The sequence below is a fragment of the Coenobita brevimanus genome, chromosome 21 (assembly GCF_032717465.1).
Source record: "Coenobita brevimanus isolate Jiangsu-jjx chromosome 21, ASM3271746v2, whole genome shotgun sequence".
Classification (NCBI taxonomy): domain Eukaryota; kingdom Metazoa; phylum Arthropoda; class Malacostraca; order Decapoda; family Coenobitidae; genus Coenobita; species Coenobita brevimanus.
This window is the reverse complement of record NC_136974.1, coordinates 14,339,321-14,363,222: the sequence shown is the minus strand read 5'-3', so window position 1 is coordinate 14,363,222 and position 23,902 is coordinate 14,339,321. Positions and strand designations below refer to the sequence as shown.

Here is a 23,902-nt window from a genome sequence, read left to right as displayed (position 1 = left end):
GAAATAGAAGTGAAGGAAACTAAGGGGGATTGCTATGGAAGATCAGAAATTGTGGAAGTGGTACCAACGGAGAGAAAGAGAGAAGAGGGAATAAAAACATCAAAAATAATTTGAAGGTGATCTATACTAATGTAGATGGTTTAATATTGGCAAGGCTTGAAATTAACGATTTCTTGAGAGAACATGACCCTGATGTCATGTGCTTTGTAGAGACTAAATTAAGAGAAGATATTGATTTTCATTTGGGAGATGGTAAAGACAAACTGCTGAGAAGAGACAGAAAAGAAAAAACGGGAGGAGGAGTGATGATAGTTGTGAAGAACAGCATAATTGTAGATACCATGGAAATGGGAGAAGGCAGGGCTGAAGTGATATATATGAAATTAGAAACTGGAGAGAATTTCAAGAGAGATGTAGCGGAAGTGTATGTTCCCCGTAAGACGAGAGCATGGAATGATGACGAATACCAGGAGATGTTGTCAGATTCATTCATTCATTGCCAGACGCCATGTATCCCAAACAGGGTGGCCAAGGGCTTAGAATTAATTGTTTTACAGGGAGTGGCACTAATCCTCCACCAACTCCACTTGACACGTAGGGAGAACGTTATGCCAACAGTATCTGGTGTTCCCAGGCGGTCACCCATCCAAGTACTAACCAGACCCAACGTTGGTTAGTACTTGGATGGGTGACCACCTGGGAACACCAGATACTGTTGGCATAACGTTCTCTCTACGTGTCAAGTGGGGTTGGTGGAAGATTAGTGCCCCTCCCTGTAAAACAATTAACTCTAAGCCCTTGGCCACCCCGTTTGGGATACATGGTGTTTGGCAATGAATGAATGAATCTGACAACATCTCCTGGTATTCGTCATCATTCCATGCTCTCGTCTTACGGGGAACATACACTTCTGCTATATCTCTTGAAATTCTCTCTAGTTTCTAATTTCATATATATCTCTTCAGCCCTGCCTTCTCCCATTTCCATGGTATCTACAATTATGCTGTTCTTCAGAGCTATCATCACTGTTGTCAGATATAGATAGTTATTTACAAAAAATAATTGAGAAATTTTCATTCATTCATTCATTGCCAGACGCCATGTATCCCAAACGGGGTGGCCAAGGGCTTAGAGTTAATTGTTTTACAGAGAGGGGCACTAATCCTCCACCAACCCCACTTGACACGTAGGGATGCCAACAGCATCTGGTGTTCCCAGGCGGTCACCCATCCAAGTACTAACCAGATCCAACGTTGCTTAGCTTCGCTGATCAGACGGGAAGCGGTGTACTCAACGTGGTGTGGCCGTTGGCTGCAACAATATAATTTTGGTGGGTGACTTTAACTGTAAAGAGGTGAACTGGGAGGAATGGGACTCAGGAGGCAGTGAGGATTCGTGGGGCAGTATATTATTAAATATAATAATGAATAATGTGATGATGCAATGGGTCAAAGAAGAGACACGGTTCTGAGGTGAGGACACACCAGCAAGGTTAGATTTATTGTTTACCAAAGAACCCGATGTAATAGAATCATTGAAATATTTCTGTCCTATAGGAAAAAGTGATCATGTGGTCATTGAGTTTCGGATAATAATAGAGAACGTTGAGCCAAGAGACGAGCTTCATAGACAGGGAAGATACAACTTTGGGAAAGCAAATTTTACAGGATTGAGAAAATTTTTTGAAAATGCGGATTGGAGAAAATTCAGAGAAACGAGAGATACAGAGGAAGTGGGATATTTTTCTAGACCTCTATAATTTGGGAGTGGAAAAATTTGTACCAAGAGTAAGAGGGAAAGAAAACAGGAAAAAGGAGTGGTTTAATAGGTGTATGATAGCAAAAAAAGAGAGAGATAAAGCGTGGAAGAACTGGAGAAAAAGAGGTAACAACTGAACAAAGGAAGAATATAAAAGTACTAGAAATGAATACACAAGAATACGTAGAGAAGAAGAAAGGATTTTTGAAAAAGGTGTGATAGACAAATGCAACGATGAACCCAAACTGTTTTATAGATTTGTTAATGGCAAACTGAAACAAAAGGAAGGAATCACCAAACTGAAAGTAAGAGGAGAGGTCTATAAAGATGCAGCAGTGCAAGCTGAAATAACGAACAAATGTTTCCAATCGGTTTTCACTAATGAAAAAGAGTTTGTGGAAAGGGAGAGAGTGATTAGAAATGTACCGGTGATAAAAGATATAAAAGTGGAGGTACAGGAAGTGTATAAATTACTGGAAACTCAAGATGTAAGGAAAGCCCCAGGACCTGATGGAATTTCTAATTGGGTACTGAAGGAATGCAGAGAACAACTGGTGGATAAAATTCACAGTTTAATCTTGTGTTCTCTGGAAGAGGGGAAAGTGCCACAAGAATGGAAGAGGGCAAATGTGGTACCAATTTATAAGGGAGGAAACAGGGAAGAACCCCTGAATTATAGACCAGTGTCTCTAACCAGCATGGTCGTAAAATTGTGTGAGAGAATCCTGAAAGACAGATGGATAAAATATCTAGAAGAGATGAATATTTTGGCTGAATGTCAGTTTGGATTCAGAAGTGGAAGATAATGTGTTTCCAACTTGTTGAGCTTTTACTCAAGAGCGACTGACGTAGTACGGGAGAGAGATTGTTGGGTGGATTGTGTGTACTTAGACTTAGAGAAGGCCTTTAACAAGGTACCTCACAAGAGACTAATGTGGAAACTAGAATATATAGGAGGACTGAAGGGGAAACTTCTGGAATGGATGAGAGACTTTTTGAGAGACAGACAAATGAGGACAGTAATAAAGAATAGGATGTCTGGATGGAGGGAAGTAACAAGTGGTGTCCCTCAAGGCTCAGTGTTGGCGCCAGTAATGTTCCTGATTTAAGTAAATGATATGGTAGATGGAGTGAACAGTTATGCAAGTCTGTTTGCTGATGAAGTAAAGATCTTGAGGAAGATGGAGTTTGAGGAGGATTGTAAAATACTGCAGGAGGATCTGGATAGGATACATGATTGGAGCCGGACGTGAGAAACGAAATTTAATGTAAAGAAATGTAAAATATTGGAAATGGGTAAAAGTACCGGGAGGCCATCACTGAATTACTTGTTGGGTAATGAATTAATCACAAAAATGAGAGAAGAGAAAGATTTGGGAGTGCTGGTCCTAGATAGTTTGTCACCTGAAAAACACATTAACAAGATAGTTAGAGAGACTTATAAACTCTTGACTAACATAAGAGTAGCATTTCATTATATGGATGAGGAGATGATGAAAAAAATTGATAGTGGCCATGATCCGCCCCAGGTTAGAATATGCAGCGGTAGTGTGGTCCCCACACAAAAAGAAAGATATAAACAAGATTGAGAGAATGCAAAGAACAGCAACCAAGATGGTCCCCAGTCTGGCAGATCTGCCATACAGAGAGAGGCTGGAAAAGCTGGATTTGCCCTCCTTAGAGGAAAGGAGAAAGACGGGAGACGTGATTGCAGTATTCAGGACCATGGTGGGAGTAGATAAAATTGACTGAGAAGATCTGTTTTTGTAGGATAAGAGAGCAACAAGAGGACACGGAATGAAATTGAAAAGTCAAGCTGCTTGAAGGATATCAAGAAATATAGCTTTCCTTACAGAAGTATAGACTTATGGAATAGTCTGGACAAAGAGATCGTCCAGTCTAAAAACTTAAACGAGTTTAAAGCTAAATTTTACTTACTGAGAAACAGGGATGGGAACCCTGAGCATAGCACATGTCGTGTATATCACAATTAGGTATCTTAGGTAAATACATAAGTACTGTATTTGGAACGACTTAGACGAAAAAGTGGTGCAGGAGAAAAACATCATGTGTGTAAAGGTAGACTAGATAAAGGCGGATATGGAGACAGGACAGCACGAGCATTGCTCAATTCCTGTATACTACAAATAGGTAAATACACACACACACACACACACACACACACACACACAGAAATAATGAACAAACGTTTCCAGTCAGTTTTCACTAAAGAAAAGGAGCTTGTGGAAGGGGAGGGAGTGATTAGAAATGTTCCGGTGATGAAAGATATAAAAGTGGAGGTGCAGGAAGTGTATAAATTACTGGAAACCCAAGATGTAAGGAAAGCCCCAGGACCTGATGGAATTTCTAATTGGGTACTGAAGGAATGCAGAGAACAACTGGCGGATAAAATTCACAGCTTAATTGTATGCTCACTGGAAGAGGGGAAAGTGCCAAAAGAATGGAAGAGGGCAAATGTGGTACCAATTTACAAGGGAGGAAACAGGGAAGAACCCCTGAATTATAGACCAGTGTCTCTAACCAGCATGGTCGCAAAATTGTGTGAGAGAATCCTGAAAGACAGATGGATAAAATATCTGGAAGAGATGAATATTTTGGCTGAATGTCAGTTTGGATTCAGAAGTGGAAGGTCATGTGTTTCAAACTTGTTGAGCTTTTACTCAAGAGCGATTGATGTGGTACAGGAGAGAGATGGTTGGGTGGATTGTGTGTACTTAGACTTAGAGAAGGCCTTTGACAAGGTACCTCATAAGAGACTAATGTGGAAACTAGAATATATAGGAGGACTAAAGGGGAAACTTCTGGAATGGATGAGAGACTTTTTGAGAGACAGACAAATGAGGACAGTAATAAAGGAAAAGATGTCTGGATGGAGGGAAGTAACAAGTGGAGTCCCTCAAGGCTCAGTGTTGGCGCCAGTAATGTTCCTGATTTATGTAAATGATATGGTAGATGGTGTGAACAGTTATGCGAGTCTGTTTGCTGATGATGTAAAGATCTTGAGGAAGATAGAGGTTGAGGAGGATTGTAAAATACTGCAGGAGGATTTGGATAGGATACACAATTGGAGCCGGACGTGGGAAATGAAATTTAATGTAAAGAAATGTAAAATATTGGAAATGGGTAAAAGTACCAGGAGACCATCACTGAATTATTTTTTGGGTAATGAATTAATCACAAAAAGGAGAGAAGAGAAAGATTTGGGAGTGCTGGTCCAAGATAGTTTGTCACCAGAAAAGCACATTAACAAGATAGTTGGAGAGACTTATAAGCTCTTGACTAACATAAGAGTAGCATTTCATTATATGGATGAGGAAATGATGAAAAAATTGATAGTGGCCATGATCCGCCCCAGGTTAGAATATGCAGCGGTAGTGTGGTCCCCACACAAAAAGAAAGATATAAACAAGATTGAGAGAATACAAAGAACAGCAACCAAGATGGTCCCCAGTCTGACAGACCTGTCATACAGAGAGAGGCTGGAAAAACTGGATTTGCCTTCGTTAGAGGAAAGGAGAAAGAGGGGAGACATGATTGCGGTGTTCAGGATCATGGTGGGAGTAGATAAAATTGACAAAGAAGATCTGTTTGTATGGGATAAGAGAGCAACAAGAGGACATGGAATGAAATTGAAAAAGTCAAGCTGCTTGAAGGATATCAAGAAATATAGCTTTCCTTACAGAAGTATAGACTTATGGAATAGCCTGGACAAAGAGATCGTCCAGTCTAAAAACATAAACGAGTTTAAAGTTAAATTCGACTTATTGAGAAACAGCGACGGAAACCCACGAGCATAGTACATTCCGTGTATATCACAATTAGGTATATTCTTAAATATTTGGAATGACTTAGACAAAGAGGTGGTGCATGAGAAAAACATTCATGTGTGTAAAGGTAGACTTGATAAATGTGGATATGGAGACAGGACAACACGAGCATTGCTCAATTCCTGTAGACTACAAATAGGTAAATACAAATAGGTAAATACACACACACACACACACACACACACACACTAGTACAGCCAAAGAAGGCAGTGGAGGGAGAAAGCTGCTCTGTGCTAGGATTGATGCACCTCACTGCTGCTGGTCCTGCTGCTGCTGCTGCTTCTCACATAATTTATTATTATTCTGTATTAATATTGTTATTAACTTATTATTATTACCGGCTTTGCTGCACAAGTTTCACTCATACTGGTATACTGACACTCACTGCCATGAAGGTATTAACCCATATATATATATATATACAGTCATGTTGCCTAAGGCACGGCTAACTGCTTCTAGACCGTGCCTGTGCAATATAAAACCATGCCATACAAATAACTAAACCTGTGGGAAAAATGGTATTTGGTTCTGGACGTTCGGCCAAAGTCCCTCTTATCACCCAACATTTCCCCATTTTTCCCCACTTTACACTCGCACACAATCAAGCATTCAGTCAGTGCATGTATTACACATAACAATAGGCACAAAAAACAGGATGATGATCAGCCTAGTGTCTTCCTGGTCAATACCAAGCACTGCAGATCGAGCATAAAAAGCTTGGCCAAGTAGACGGATCAGCTGACCGACCAAAACATTAAAGATGGCGGAGGCTGCCTGGTCAAGCACTGATTGAAGAAGTTTATTTGATGAAGTTTGTATGCACAAGTGTCAACAAAACTCACATTTAACATTAATAATCATTCTTATATACTTGATGATGATGGGAGGCATTATACTTCGTCTTAGAGATAGGTGCTTTGTCACTAACCCGTTTATAGCGGGTTTATGAACAAACCTATAAACTAGTGACAACACCCAAAGAATCTTTAATGTTTCATTACTTAACACAATGAATTTGGTGAAGTTTAACCTCCTCATAAGAGAGAAAAAAGTCTACAGTTGGAGCACTTGCAGTTTGGGGTTGAAATTTACAAACATGGGAGCACACTGCCAGGGGATTTTGCCCACGCATTTCAAACCTTGCCGCGCCCGCGCCATAGGTTGTTTATGCACATGGTTCATTTGTTGGGGGGTCTGGCACCTTGCCATGTCATAGAAAACCGTGGCATAGAACTCCGTGCCATAGGCGTCTTGACTGTATATTATATATATATATATATATATATACCTGTATATATATGTACAGTACCCTCGCTTCCAAGACGGGTTTGTCCGAGACGTTTTGCGTCCAAGATAGAGGCCATAAATAATAATCCAGTACTATATATTGCTGTAATATGGTTGCATACGTCCAACACAAAACCAGTGGTTCATAACGGCCCAGATCCGAGGAGAATACAGCTCTGACGGTCTCACCTGGTCCAACACGGTTCCAGCTCCCTGGAGAGTGACGTGGCTGTGCTGTTGTCCAATAACATATTGGCATCTGGTCACATGATGAGCAGGCAGGGCTTGCTTTTGTCTGAAAATTGTCCCCCTCACCAGAGCGTCATGGACACACTTACTGCATGTTGCACTCAGAGTTTGCTCATAGGTTATTGCCTTGCCTTAGGTAACCATGCCTGGGAAACTGTCTGCTAACCCCTTGAAGCACCACCATCTACCAAAGGATACTAAGCTGGAGATAATTGAGCTACTAAGCTGGAGATAACAAGCTCAGAAACAGACACTTTCAAGGTGAGGAAATATATTTTGGTGCCAAAATAGGTCTAGGTTGATATTTTTAGGGACACTTTTCAAAGATTTTGTGACAGTATTTAATTTTTTCCATAAGGTCTTGTGTTGGTCCAAGATGTTTCTCGTCCTAGACTGGACCCTCAGGCGACAATATTACCGTCTTGGATGCGAGGGTATTGTGTAAATATATATATATATATATATATATAGATATAGATATATAGATATATATATATATATATATATGTGTGTTTGGTATATATATATATATATATATATATATATATATATATATATACATACTGTATATATCCTTACCATTCCTATCTTCATATGAATTTATTCACTGTAGTATAGACGGGAGGGCTTACGTATTGCCTTCAATTACCCCCATTCATTAGTTATTAATTTTTTTATAATGAAGGAGATTGTTTGGATATATAAGGAAGAAACAATTTCAGTACAGTATCAGATTCAAGGAGTTAATTTCCTCATTGCAGTAGTCTTTTTTTTTAAACTGTGGTGTTTTTTCACCTGTGGAAATGCTTTCTATAGTGAATGGGGCTATTGAGGGGCCGTATCTGATTATCCTTTTTGAAGAATCTTCCCTAAGCTGAATAAAATCATCTATTGGAAACAAGGATAAAATTGAACATACTGTCATACCTTTGTAGGGAAGTAGTTAAGATATTCCATCAGTCAGAATCAAACATATTTCAACTATATTCCCTAGTAACAAGGCTTAACAAATTACTTTGAAATTAAAACTCACAGGAATGTTTACTTGTAAGAGATAAGGTCATCATCGTATCTAGCCCATGTTTCATAATTCTTATGCAGTACTGGTGCTTAAATTATTTAACAAGAAAAATCTTTCATTTGTTTATCCCCATGTCTTGCAGCAAAGTGTTTTGCAATGTCTCATTGAATCCTAAAATTCTGTATCATGTACCTTACCCTGTCACTGGAAGGTGAGCAAAACTAAACAATTTTTCTCAATTAATATTGGAAGATGAGTAAGTGTGTCCATTTTCTCTTTTCTCCCCCTTCCTCCTTTCCCTCCCTTTCTCTCCACTCCCCCTGTGCTCCAGGCTCTACCCGGAGTGGCCTGGCCAGACTCTCAAACTCTTTATTCAGTACTCTAGGGCAGTTGAAAGGTAAAGAGCATATGTTACATCCTTGTCGTAAACCAGAACTGTACATAGTTTTGAGTGGATGAGTCCCTTTTTCCTAAAAATTTATTTCTCCCAATACAGTAGGAAAATATTTAGATTTTTGAGGCAGTAGTGAGAGTGCTAATTTTTTTTTTCACTATATATAATCTGTATCCATGAACTAGTGAATATAATAAAGTAGGCCTTTGCAGTGTGGATCAGAAATAAAAATTTGAGATTTAATCCTTTACATAGCTTACTCAGATATTAGCCTTTTTAGCAGCAGTTTGATTACCATAAGCTTTAGAGTTAAAAGTTTGTATTTTTGAATATGGACTGTTAATACCAGAGCTGAATGAAATGTACAGTATACAGAACACTGCTATTGTGCAATCTTGAAATTAGCTGAGTGGTCCCACGTTTGCTTAAAATTGTCAAGTTTAGCTATTTTTGAAGGTTCTTTTCTGTCCTTGTCTATAGTCTGCACATTTTTGCAAAAGTTTCAACTGTGCACTCAACACAACTTCTTCACATTCAACCAGGTGGTTTGACAATTTCTTTTCTGACAGTTTGACATAACATCATGACATGCTTTTTATTTTCACATGACTTAGCATAAAAATTTTTGCTCCCAGGATTTTGCTGGTGGAGGGAGATATAGACAAAATTAGGCAGTTTCACTGTCTGCTGATTGTTATGTATTGTAGAGCACACACACACACACACACACACACACACACACACACACACACACACACACACACACACACACACACACACACACAAATGTGCTGGTGCATTTTCTAGCTCAAGGGCACGTGGAAATTGTTTCTAAAATAGAACTGCATGTAGAGCTTAGTGTTGAATGTACATAGTGATACAAGCAGTGTCTGTGTTCACATATGAATGTCCTGATAATATATGTTGCTTTTGGTTATTATTTTTTGTGATGAGTTGTTTTTCTGTTTTGGTATTGGCCTATTTAGCTGTTGCTTATATGCTGCTTGCCATGTATACAGTATTCTGAATTATGCACTCATTAATTCCACTAATGAATTTCTCATCATTATTTGTATTTATACAGTACTTTATAATGATATTGTACTTATGAGCACAAAACAGTAATACAGTATCACAAACTAAAAAGTGATTGTACTGTAACTGTAGCTGTTATTTGTGCTTGATCACAAGTGTTTAATGATTAGTTGCCAACAATTTCAGTGGCTGTCATTAACTCCTAGGAAATAATTATGAATATAAGAATACAGTTTGTAGTCATCTCTTGATCACCTTACCATCTTTCAATTCAGTAGTTGTTTCATCCATTAATTGCAACCATACAGTATTTGGCTATTTAAATGTCAGCAGCTCATATTGTGATAACCAGTTGAATATCTTGTGTAACTATGATTGTGATCATTATGTATATGGAGTGCTGATAGCGACTGGTTTTATATTTATGAGCACTGGAGAAGTTCAGTATGAGAGGATAAAGAATCACATGAAAGAAACTTAATTTTAATCAACTGTAATTTTTTTTTACTTGCTTATGCCTCATGTGCCTGTTAATATTTCATTGCTATTTTGTGACACGTTTCATTGTTGAAGTATGTTCTGTATCGTATGATGAAGCATCTGGTTCTTGTATTCTCTCAACCATGTTTCTACTTGATCGTACTCTTGAAAATCAAGCTTAATTATCTTTCAGACACAGCTTTTTGAAAATTCTTTACCTCAAAGCACTTTATTAATGTTTTGTCTCCTTACAAGCTCTTTGAGCTTTTTCAAGCTATGGCGATCTATAGGTCTCAGATCATGGACATATTTATTTTTTCTGTCTTATTTCTTTTTGTATTTTTTGTTTTGTTTCCCTTGCCTCTGATGTGTGCCAGAGCCTGAACCATTTCTTTCCTCTTACCAGGCAAGGGCACCCCTCGCAACAGACGTAAGTATCCAGAATCTCTCTCTAGTAACACACAAACATATTACATTTGCTACACTGTACAGAATTATTTTAAGGTTTGTTTATTACAGTACTTCCAAATTCTGAAGAGTATGAGGATCTTTGTTTCAATTTTGTATGCATTACTGGAAAGTAATGAATTGTATCTCTGAAACTTGTGTACATTATTTAAGTTTGAAGTATTCCTTAACATTTCCAAATAATGTCCTAGTAATTTAACTTCACCATATATTTTTATATACAATTTCTATTTCTGTAAAGTATAACTGAACATACTGAAGCTTTTCTCTTTTATATACAGTAAAAGCCACATTAATCCGAATGGCAGTGGACTGAGAATCATTTGGATTATCAGATTTTTCAGATTTTTGGGTGAGACCCCTAAGACCCATAATTTCTTATTTAAACTGAAATTTTACCGAATGGATCACTTTTCATTCATTCATAATACAGTATGGCACATACTAACATTACTTTATGTATTACACAAATTTTTTTTTACTTAAAAATGTAGTACTGAAGACACAAACTGTAATTGGTAAATTAAGAGATGTTATGGGTTGTTTAACTCACCAGTAATGTGTAGTGTTGAAAACAGCAGTTGTAGGCAGGTAAATCCAATTAGAGAGAGTAAGTGCAGGGTTAATGATAATATGCACATATTGTAAAAGCACAAAAACTTAATATGTATTACTGTGAAAAATTCCTTAAACCTTTGGTACAATATATTTCACTTTCATTGTCACTTTCACTCATCGTCCTGGAGCATCAGCTCAGGACTACCTGTGCAGATCCAAAAGTGGTTGGTTGTTTACAAGGAGTTGCCAATCCATGCATTACCTGATCCATGACCACACCGCTCGACACTTCGGTGCATTTGGCGGCCTGTCTGAATTTTTTTATTTTGATTTTTTTAAATTTTGGAGTTTTTGTCAGCCTTCTTCAAAAATTCGGATTATTGGGATTTTCGGATTATCTGTGTTTGGATTAATGGACCTTTACTGTATATCCTGTCCTTTTTAATTAGTTCAGTACTGGTACCATTCTTATGTGTTCATGTAGGACATTTCTTCTTTCTCCTTGATAAGAACGGTTGTTAATTTATCAGTTTACCTTGTATGTTAGCTATATTTTGCTCATTCTTTTCTATTACCATCACAAATAAATAACCAGACCAGACTACTAACTAGATTGATGTAAAGTGGTATAATCTGCTCCTCACAAGCACAGAATAACTTAAATAGGCACCCACAGTTTGAAGAACAACTAGCAGCACTTAATAAAATTTTCTTTCTTTGAAGTAAAATTCTGAACCATATTTACTATGCAGTACAGTACCTGCTCTTAAATCCAAAATACTTGGATCCAAAGGGTTTATGGAAAATGGAAAAATTTAGAATATAGAATCATAATAATAAAGATAAACAATGAATAGCCTAAAGTAGCATTATTGATAAATATATTGGAGTACTTTGTATTAATAGTTATTATCTCTTCATATGTGAGTCTACAAAAAAATTCTGTCATTAACTATGCATTGATTTTGTGAAGATAGGTAATATCAACATCCCTCTGTTGCATGAAAAAATAATTTGGAATTAGAATTTTCATATTTTAAACTGTGTGCTGTACTTTACTAACTTGATGTATTTAGTCTTTGAAAATGTAATGACTTTGCATAGCAAAATGATAATAGTATCAGTCCAAGAGAATATGATTTTCTAATACAGGCTTACCCCAATGATCGACAAATTGAAAACAGAAGATTTGTTTTTTTTAATAATACACCATCCACCCACTTGATGTAGTGCTGCATTGGGTGTCTGCCCTTTTCCTTCCTACTCTTCTGTCTTTCTTTCCTTCATTCTTTCCTCTTCCTTCTGCCTACAGGTGACTTTACACTCCCTCTTTTCTCTTACTTTCCATCATTCTTTCCCCTTCCTTCTGCCTATGGGTGACTCTACACTGAGTGACAAGCCAAATGGTTTCCTGTAAGAACAGGAGACCGTTTACTTTGCTGGATGGTAAGCATATAACCACATTATGGTGCCTGGTAGTTTAGTGGGTAATTAAGGTGCTCCAGTCAGATTGATCCTGTGTAGGCTTATATCCAAGGGGTAGTTGGGGTTCATTGCTCATGTAATGCCACTCAGGGATGAGTGAGGTTGGTCACTCTCATCTTAAATGTCAGACCCAACTTGCCTAGCCCCGGGCACCAGCACTCCTCATGGGGCAACATAGGATTGGATGATGGATGGATGGCTACAAAATAGGGGACATACATTGGAATATAATTGTGTCATGCTTTTGCTCGCGTCACTTGTCCAGCAATCTGACCATTGGCAATTTCAAATGCATTCAGTTCAGTTCATGCATTTTTCAAAACTTCAAAGAGAAATATTGTATTTTTCTTTATACATGGGGTCAGCATGCAAGGATTCCCCTTACATCATCTTCATTACCTTTAATCATCTAGAAAAATCATGGCGATCCCACATTTATGCAGAACTTTCATTCCACTTGCAGCTTCATTGCTGGATTGAGAGAGAGAGAGAGAGAGAGAGAGAGAGAGAGAGAGAGAGCAAAACTATGGTGACTCAGAGAGCACAGCCACATAACCCTAATGACAGTAGCACAGAGGCCAAAATTGCTTGTTTGGACTAGTGTAAACATTGTCTCGGCTAATGATGAGAGGATAAGGGATGCCAATTTCGTATGTACAGTACTTCCTTGTTTACCAAATTTTCTGTTATTGCTTTCTTTTATAGCCTTTGGATGTGACTGGAAAATGAATAAGAGGGAGAAGTGGAAGTATTATGAGAGAGAGAGAGAGAGAGAGAGACTACAGTAGCCCTTGTGTATTTCTCTTTTAACTGAATTTTATCGTATTGTTTGCGATTTTTGGTGGATGGGGGCACTCATCATCCACTCACTCAGTGTAGTGCCACTCCGAGGTAACTACGCTGTGACAAGCAAACTGATATCTTGTAAGCCAGGAAATCATTTAATACACTGAATGGTAACCATATAATAAACCCATATGTGTTTCCTATGTGTCAGCAAGTGGATTGGTGGAGGGTTAGTGTCCCTCCTCAGAACACAACTAACTGAAAAGACAGACAACTTGCCTTGGACCAAGACAGACCTACAGGTGATGATCAAGGACCAGACACAGGACACGATGGGGATGGCATTGTGGAATGTGAGGGTCACAAATGATGAGGCAAAAGAGAGAAATTCTCCAGGTGCCCGAGGAAGCAAAAATGAACATACTGTATGTGGGTTGATGGAGACCAAATGGAGAGGTGAGAGTGGGAGGATGGATTGAGTATATGTGCAAGAATAGATGAGAATGAGAGGGAAAAGGAGGATGTATGTATTGTTGTGTACAAGAGATGGAAAGAGAATATAAGAGAGTATGGATCAGTTGGTTCATGAATTATGTGGGTAAGGTTGAAAGTAGGAATACAAGTGTGGGCAATTAAGTGTATATGCGCTGACAGAAGATTGTGCAAGCAGGGTGGGAAGAAGTTCTGGGCAAATGTGGAAGCATGCTTAGAAAAGTTTGGAAGGAGTGAGTTAGTATTTTGATTGGTAATATGAATGAAAAGTAGGGAATGTGGAGGTGGATGGAGTAGTTGGTGGGTTGGGTGTGCCTGCAGAAGTGGGTGAGAATGATAGTGCTCTGATGGACATCTATGCAGGGAGAGGAGTGGGGATAGCTAGTACCCATTTTAGGCACAAAATGATCTGCGGGTATATATAGCGAGTGATGAGAAGGGTGGATGGTAAGCCAAATGAACAGGAGTCAGTGAATGATTATGTGTGTGTGGATGAGAGATTGAGAAGATGTGTGCTAGATCAAGAGCACATGGAAATTGGGGATGTGGACTCTCTGACCACCACTTAGTAGCAGTGAGAGTCAAGGTACAAATGCACTGGATCAGTTGAAGGAGGCAAGGGCAGGAGGAAGTAGTCCATTCAAAGAGGGTTGAAAGGTTGCAGGAGGATGAAAAAGAAAGGCAGAATATAAGAGTGAAATGGCAAAGTGATTGGGTACATATGATTTGGAGAAGATGGGGACAAAACAGAGTGCAAGGAACAGAATGGTAGCATGAAGAGGTGAGACAAGTAAGGGTGCAAAGGAAGAAAGTATATAGTACTTAGGTGTCAAACTGGTGGCCCGTCTCGAAGAGGAAAAGTCTGGCCTGCGATGACTTAGGAAAAAATAGGTAACAAACAGAAAATCCCATAAAATTTGTCATATGATCAAGTGAATAAATATTACAGCACTGTTAGGAAATATTTATTGATAATTTGATTGATAAAAACGCCATTTGAATAATTTATTGGTGAACAAATATGTCTCAAAACTTTTAGAAATTGTCAGTAACTTGAAGCAGATTCCAGTGACACTTCAAAGGCCAAAAGGCATACCAAACTTCTCCAGACGTTTCAATAAGCTGCGGCTTTGCCATGATATTATTATAGTTTAGGAAGACCTCGCCCTCAGACGATCAGAAGGACTGAAGTGTGGCCCTTAGGAAGGATTGAGTTTGACACCACTGATATAGTAAGTGGATGGGAAGCAGAGACATGGAGGAAGTTGAGAGATGGAATAGAGAATTATATGTAGAGAAGAGGAGAGAGGTGAAAAGTTTAGTAACAGAGGTGTAGACTGTAGCACCAGTCGAGCAGGGCAGTACTCCCGAGGTGGATGGAAAGCTGTTGACAGGGAGTGCTGGAGCTCCCGTTTCATCAGCCCTCAGGACTAGTTCCTGACCATCCTCCTTTGCTGAACTTTTTCAGTGTCACAGTTACACAAAGAGTAGGCCAGCGTGCTCTCCAACACAAATTTCTCTAACTATCTACACCAAACTACATGCATAGTACACAGTACACTTCCTTTCCAAAAAAAAAAAAAAAAAAAAAAAAAAAAAAAAATCATGGCGTCTCATTACCCAGCCTCGGAGTCCCCAGAGGGGGGGGGGCCATAAATCCCCCCACCTTCCGCCCCTCTCCCGGTGGCGACTCAAGGTGCCTGGAACCACTGTCTGACTTTCTTCTTCTTCATTTCTGCAACATTCGCGGCCTTTCCTCTAACTTTCACTTTGTTGAGCACCACCTCTCCTCCTCTAAACCTCACCTTCTTTTTCTAACTGTGACTCAGCTGTCTGAGGCAACTGACAGCAAACCCTTTTCTGTATCCTCCTACTTTCTCTATACTCATTTCAAAGCCAAAGATGGCTGTTGTGTATACAGTATATACGCAACGACTTATCTTGTTCTCGTGTTCCAGAACTCGATTCTTCTGAATTTTCTACACTCTGGCTTCGGCTTTCCTGTCATTCTCGGACTAAATATATCTGTGCTGTTTACGTATCCTCTAATTCTACTGACTATCAAAAATTCTTCGACTATCTTACTTCTATGATGGAACACATTCTATCCATTTCTCCTTTCTCTGAAATCTCCATTCTAGGAGATTTCAGTGTTCACCACCACCTTTGGCTCTCCTCTCCTTTCACTGATCCACCTGGTGAACAAGCCTACATCTTTTCTATCCTTAATGACCTAGAGCAGCTTGTACAGCACCCTACCCATATCCCAGACCGCCTTGGAGAAAGATCCAACATACTTGACCTCTTCCTTACAACTAATCCTTCTGCTTACACTGTTAATCTTTTCTCTCTGTTGGGCTCCTCCAGTCACAACCTCATCACCTTAACCTGTCCTATCACTCCGGAACGGTCTGTGGACTCTCGAGGGAAACGTCGTCTGTGGCATTTTGGAGCCGCGGATTGGGAGACCCTCAGGTAGTACTTCTTTGATTTTCCCTGGAATGATTATTGCTTCCATGGCCAGGAGCCATCTGAGTGTGCCTTGCGCATTACAGCGATTATGCTCTCGGGCATGGAAGCATACATTCCTTTCTCATATCCTTTGACTAACGCAAAAAAGCCTTGGTTTAATCACGCTTGTTCTAATGCTGTCTGCAACAAGGAGAGGTCCTACAAAATGTACCGGAGCCAACCCACCCCTGAATCACATCATCTTTACGTTTCTGTCCGGAATCGTGCTAAGTCTATTCTTCTCTCTGCAAAAAATAATTTCATCCGTACTAAATGCTTTCAACTCACCAACTCAAATTCTTCCCGCTCCTTCTGGCACCTTGCCAAAAACCTTTCTAACAACTTTACCTCATCATCCTTCCTTCCTCTTTTTTACTCTGATGGTTCTGTAGCTACTTCTTCTACTGATAAAGCAGATCTCTTCGCACAGACTTTCTCCTCGAATTCCACCTTAGACGATTCCGGTGCTGTTCCTCCATCACTTCCCTCCTCTGACTTCCTCATGGCTGACATTAAAATTTCTTCAGTTGATGTATTTTCTGCCATCACTGGCCTCAGTACTAACAAGGTGTATGGGCCTGATGGTGTCCCTCCTGTTGTTCTCAAGAACTGTGCTTCTGTGCCTACACCCTGCCTAGGCAAACTCTTTTGCCTTTGTCTGTCAACTTGTACCTTTCCTTCTTGCTGGAAGTTTGCCCTCATTCAGCCAGTCCCAAAGAAGAGTGACCACTCCCAACCCTCCAACTATCGTCCAATTGCTTTAACGTCCTGTATTTCAAAAGTTTTCAAGTCAATTCTCAAAAGAAAAATTTTAAGGCATCTTTCCTATCACGACCTTCTTTCTGATCGTCAGTACGCGTTCCGTCAGGGAAGCTCCACTGGCGATCTTCTCACCTTTCAGACTCCTGGTCATCCTCCTTTCAGGACTTTGGCGAAACCTTTGCTATTGCATTTGACATCTCAAAGGCTTTCGATCGAGTCTGGCATAAATCTTTAATTTCCAAACTGCCCTCTTATGGTTTCTATCCTTCTATCTGTGCCTTCATCGCTAGCCTCCTTTCTGGTCGTTCTATAGCCGCTGTTGTAGACGGCTATCGTTCTTCTAGATATATCAGCAGTGGTATTCCTCAGGGCTCTGTCCTATCACCAACTCTCTTCCTTTTATTCATCAGTGACCTTCTGAGCTGTACATCTAACCCTATCCACTCATACGCTGATGACTCCACCCTTCATCTTTCCATTCGGTTCCCGCAACACCCATCTCAGCAGTTACTTCAACAAACAAGGGATGAGGCTATGGCACACTTAATGTCTGACTTGGCTCGTATCTCTGACCGGGGTAAAAATAATCTTGTTGTTTTTAACAGATCTAAGACTCAGTTCTTACACCTATCAACCCGTCAAAATCTTCCACAGGTGTACCCACTAATGTTTAATAATATTCAGCTTAATCCTGCGTCATCCTTGAATATGCTTGGGGTTTCATTTACTCGGGACTTATCTTGGAAAGATCATATTACATCTCTCGTAAAATCTGCTTCCAAGAGATTGGGTGTGCTAAGCTGACTCCGTTCCTTCTTTACCCCTACGCAATTGTTGACTCTATACAGGGGTTTTATCTGCCCCTGTGTGGAGTACAACTCTCATGTGTGGGGAGGTTCCCCACATACAGCTCTTCTCAATAGGGTGGAGTCAAAGGCTTTTCGTCTCATTAACTCTTCTCCTCTTCCTGACTCCCTTCAACCTCTGTCTCTTCGCCGCACTGTTGCATCTTTATCTCTTTTCTATTGCTACTTTAATGGCCACTGGTCGTCTGAACTGTCTGCATGCATTCCTCCACCTCTATGACGGGCATGTAGCACCCGTCTAGCAGCAAACTCTCATCCCTTTTCTGTCCAACTCCCTAATGCAAGAGTTAACCGTTACTCTCAGTCCTTCATTTATGCAACAGGTCAACTCTGGAACTGTGTCCTTCTGTCTGTATTTCCTACTGCCTATGATCTCCAGTCTTTGAAATGCAGTGTGTCCAGGCATCTGGAAATGAATGGATCTTGAATTTGGCTCTCTCTTGTATTTTGTTTTTCTCTTGGAGGGAACTGTTATTGTGGGCTCATGGCCTTTGGTTCCTTCTTCCTCGCATAAAAAAAAAAAAAAAAAAAAGGAGAATGGATGAGGAGTTTGGATGGAATTTGAGTGTAAAGTGGAGGGAATGCCAGAAAATGTTCCGGAAGGAGGTTATGGGAGTAAAACAAGATGATGAAGAAGGTAGTAGGGGAGTAAAAGATAAAGGTGGCAGATTGCTGGTAGAAAAAGAGGAAAAGTGAGCAGATGGAAAGAACACTTTAACCCCTAATCGCTGGATGTCGGTATGGACTAACACCAAAATTGTGGCGTGAGGCTGCTGTGTGTCGGTAGGAACCGCTCTTGTTTTCCCTGCACAGTTTGAAGTGGCTATCACTTTATCTCGTCACCAAAAGCTAGGGAGAGACTCCTTCCCGTTGAGCCTATCATACCTCACTTGTCTCTGTGACTTTGCCAGGTGTAAGATGATGTTTTCTCATCTCATCTGATTCCTTTCCCGCCTCACATGGACTTTTGCTTCATTCACCTCCGCCAAGCCTCTTTCCAAGGATAATAGGAAAGGATTCAGTGATAGTGCCATAGGGCGTGCTTTGGACACCACGTTTATCTAGTAAGTGAGAAGTTATCACTTTGAGAATGAAGCCATAATTGGGCTCGCGCGCACACGCATGAGTACAGCCTTCCTTTCACATTCAAAAATTACTCCTCTTCATCAACGTGATGACCTACAGACCTGGTGATACTTTCATTTGTAAGAAGAAGAGTTGATGAGTAATCTGGTCTTTAATTTGTTTCCCTAACAGTTATAGTTTCCGAGATATTAAGGTTTGAAAACAAGCTATTTTTCAGAAAATTGCTCGTAGGGAGAAATGACTGTGCCATAAATATCTGGCGTTCGGGGGTTAAGGAGTTGTTACGTAGAGAATGAAAGCAGTGTGAGTTTAAGTGGCTGGAGAATGGCCAGGAGAAGGAGGGAGATGAGAAGGAAGGAAGAGATCAGAAGAATGGAAGTATTAGAGGCAATGAAGAAAGTCGAAATGGGGAAAGCCCTGGGAATTGATGGACTGTGTGGTGAAATGATGAAGCATAGGGGAGGGATAGTAATGGAATGGATATGGAAGATTTGCAGATTGGCCTGGGAGGAAGGTAGAGTCTCAGGAGATTGAAAGTCAGGTATAATTGTTCCCATGTACAAAGGCAAAGGGGAAAAAAGAAGTGTGTAATAATCATACGGGCATTTGTCTTCTTAGTGTAATAGGAAAACCATATGGCAGGACACTTTTTGACAGAGTTAGGGAAATAACAGAGGAATTAGTTTGAGAAGCAAAAGGAGGTTTCAGAAAGGGAAGAGATTGTGTAGATCAAATATTCGTCCTAAGGTGTTTGGTGAAAAAGCATTGTGGCAGAGTGGATAGACCAAGAATGGGGAAAATATGAAAAATATATGGAGTAAATGCCGCGAGGAGTATGTATGATGGCGCTAGGACTGCAGTGTGTGTGGATGGTGGACTGAGTGAATTTTTCTATCTGAATGTCCGATTGAAATGAGGATGTGGTGCCTTCATGGATTTGGAAAAAGCATATGATAGAGTGGATAGACAGGGAATGTGGAAAATATTAAAAATATGTGGAGTACAGTAAATGGGAAACTGTCAAATGCTGTGAGGAGTATGTTGAGAGCACTAGGGCTACAGTGTGTACTGTAGATGATGAACTGAATCAGTTTTTCTGTCTGAATGTTGGACTGAAACAGAGATATGTCACATCTCCATGGTTGTTTAATTTGTAAAAGAATGGAGTTATAAAAGAGATACAAAGTAAGGCACTGGATGTTGGAAAAGTCATAATGAGAGAGGGCAGCATTTGGAAACCTCCTGTTCTGTTGTTTGCAGATGATACTATGTTGTTAAGTGAGGACGAAAGGGAACTGCAATGCATGGTGAATGAGTTTGGGAGAGTATGCAAGAATGGAATCCAGAGGTGAATGTAAGGAAGAGGAAAGGTGTGGTCTTCGATAATGAGAAAATGGAGAATGTGAATGCGTTGAAGTACATGGGTAGTGTGATGAGTAAGGATGGAAGTTTAGAGGATGAAGTGCTTGAATGGTTACAGCAGGGAAGAAAGGCTGCCTGCTTATTGAATGCAGTGATATAAAATAGGGAAGCATGCATGAAAGTAAAAAGATCACTTCATGATAGTACTGTGATACCTACTCTAAAGCATGAAAGTAAAGCTTGGACCATGTTGAAAGGAGACAAGTCAAGAGTGAGAGTAGCAGAAATGAGTTGAGAGGAGCATGTGGAGTTACATGGAGAGACAAACTAAAGTATGAGGAAGTGAAGAAGCATTGTGGTGTGGATGTGGATGTGATAGAAAGCAGTGGGAGAAATACATTTAGGTGTTTTGTCCATGTAAAGAGCATGGAGAATGAGAGATTAACAAGGAGAGTGTATGAGAGTGAGGGGAGGGGGGGAGAGGGAGGTAGAGACCAAGGATGAAATGGAGAGATGGGGTAGAGAAGTGTATGTGAGAGTGGGATATACGTTAGGGTGAACGCAGCAAAATGGTAGGGGACAGGGCAACATGGAGGCGATTTATATGTGGCCACCCCTTATGGGATTGAGGCATCTAGCTATAGATAGATAGTTTTCTTTTGTGACCTTTGTCTGTGGCTGAGAAATGAATAAGGGAGAGAGATGGAAGTTAAAGAAGCAGGAAGGGAAAGAGAGAGAGAGAGAGAGAGAGAGAGAGAGAGAGCAATCACGACCGCACAGAGGTCAAAATTGCCTGTGAGTGCTTGTGTAAACGTTGTCTTAGCAAGTTTAAACAGTGCAAGGGATGCAAATTTCTTGTTATTTCCTCGACAGGTTATAAGATGGGAAGGGATGCTAGGGCAAGGGATGCAAATTTCTTGTTATTTCCTCTTTTCCTGAATTTTCTTTTAATTTAATTTTTTTTTTTATTAATTAATTTTTTTTTTTATGTGTCCAACTCTGGACATAGGCTTCACAGCCTGCTGTCAGGGCCCAGCAGTCCTCCTACATACCATACACCTGTACATGTCACCACTTCGACGTTAACACCCACCGTCCATATTGAATACATGCTAGGGCTGTCTCATACAGGACTGGTGTATTGGTATTAGCAGTGGTATTTTTATGACATGTCGGCGGGTCTTCTGGTAGATCAGTAAAGCCCGATTTAATGAAATTCAAATCTTTAAACTGTTCCCTGTTCCAGCGGGGATTTGAACCTGGGTCCGTTAGAACGGCAGGCCGCCTCTCTACCAATTGAGCCACGCCTTTAGATGTGACTCAGAAATGAATAAGAAGGAGGGACAGGAGTAACAAAAGTAGGAAAGGGGAAAAGGAGAAGAGGAAAAGTGGGAGAAAAATAGAAAGAGACGAATGAATTCATGGTCTGTCAGTGTGAGGATTTATAATGGAAAACATATCCCTGTGTACACTGAACTGGCTGTGTACTGGTTTGCACATTACAGTACCCTGAGTTTAACAGACAGCTGCATAAACTGGTTACTGTACAGATACATGAGAATGGTACTTTTAGAATAAATACTGTAAATCCTTTAGACATTCATTGTACTGGGTATAAACATTACCAATTGTATTTTATGACCTATGTTGGCAGATTACTTTACATATTTGTTACATTTGGGGGGGGGGACTGGAATGCATCTTAACTACCAGTATATCTTAAGAAACTTATGGGGAAATTTGCTTCAGAATCCAACAAAATCTATATCTGAAGACTCTCATAGGTACGTATACCCATTGCATATCGGGGTACGCCTGTATAAAGGTAATTACCTGACATTAATTGAATGAACAGGATTACAGTAATAACAAAGTTATTTTAGAAACTGTGTTCATCACAGTTTCATCGGTCATTTCTCAGTAATATGAGGCGTTTAGTCAAATAATGACGAACGTGCCAAATCAGTGTTTTGAGACAAACAGTGTTAAGAATATGTTTCGTTTTAACTTTAACACATAGCCCAATTTCAATAACTGATGTCTCAAAAAATAGAGCTGGTAAAATATTTTAAGACACATAAGAATAAAATACAAATCATATGTTATATCAGGTTATAATGCTGTTCACTTAATAACCCCATATCATAGTACTGTACCTCTATGAGGAAAAAAAAAAAAAAAAAAATTGAAAACAGCCACAAAAATGAAAAGATGGACAATCACCAACCCATGTACAGTAGTGCTGCATGTATTTAAGTGTTGTCTGTGGGGTGGGTGAGGATTAACAGTAGTCCAGTACATTGTCGTCTAGTGCCTTCTGTTCATCAATAACTTGTTTCAGATTAGGACCAGTGCCTTACTTGTCAGTTTCCACTGATCCAGTTACAGTCACTTTGTCGAGTGCAGAATGAACTCTATGCTCACCTAAACCATGAATGCTGAGGAATGATGATTTACAAACATCCTAAGTCACATTGGCATACTCAACACAATAACTGATCATCTGTGACATACATGATTTATGGTGTTTGACATGAGGCCGCTTCATAGCAATACTTTTCACATGACTTGCAGTGTAACTGTTCCGTCTGTTATAATGACTCATTGCCCAAAAAGCTGTAAATAGATCACTCACTTTATCCTTGCCCAAGTTGTTGAAGCAGCCAGATTTACAAGGAGGATCGATTATCCTAGCTGGTACTTCTTTTTTGTGCTATAACTCACGTATGCTTCCTCAGCATTTCGTTTTTGCTTGGCAACTGCATGTTTCCAAGAAGATGGCTCATGTTTTCACTTCCGTGTATTCTCAGGGACCTCCTAGTCGTCATCACTACATAAGTCACTCATGTTGTGATGTAAATCACTGTAAATCTGAGGTGAAAATAATGTAATAAATCAATAGCACATCTGTGTGGCTTACATTGTAAACAGAGCTGGGAAGGGCAGGATCTGGCCACACCCACCAGCCAACATACCCACAAAACACGGCTGCTTATGGGCTGTGAGTGAGATGTCATCATGAGACCCACCGCTCATTGGTAGCCTGTAGGAATGCTTGCTGACATGTTCATCTTTCTTCCACTACAACTTTCCTCAGGAGAGATACAGGCTACATGTGCCAACCTGCATCGTGCTGGGACAATAATCTACCTTGTTATAATGGACTTTCAACCATGTTATAAAGATGAACATGCCATGAAAACATTTCCACTGGATAGAAGAATGGTGAATGAGTGTGTTGCGATCTAAATCTCAATTTTAGATATTTGGCACGTTCATTGTTATTCGGGTAAATGCCTTATACAGTATGTCTTTTTCATGTATTTAGTGGCTCTACCAGTTAGCTATTACATTGGTATGCAGTTTTTGTTTACTGTAATTCACTATTAATTGATATTTATTTCATTTGTCCGTTGTTGTCTTTCTTTCTCAAACTTTATTGGTGTCATTCTTC

The 23,902-nt window shown here is 39.8% G+C and overlaps 1 non-coding gene across 1 annotated transcript; it reads right to left on the bottom strand.

Moving 5' to 3' along the window:
• Positions 1-1,193: 1,193 nt before the first annotated feature.
• LOC145392285 (5S ribosomal RNA) lies at positions 1,194-1,312 on the bottom strand. Its single transcript, XR_013895957.1, has one exon. It is a non-coding gene; the product is annotated as a 5S ribosomal RNA (ribosomal RNA).
• Positions 1,313-23,902: the final 22,590 nt, after the last annotated feature.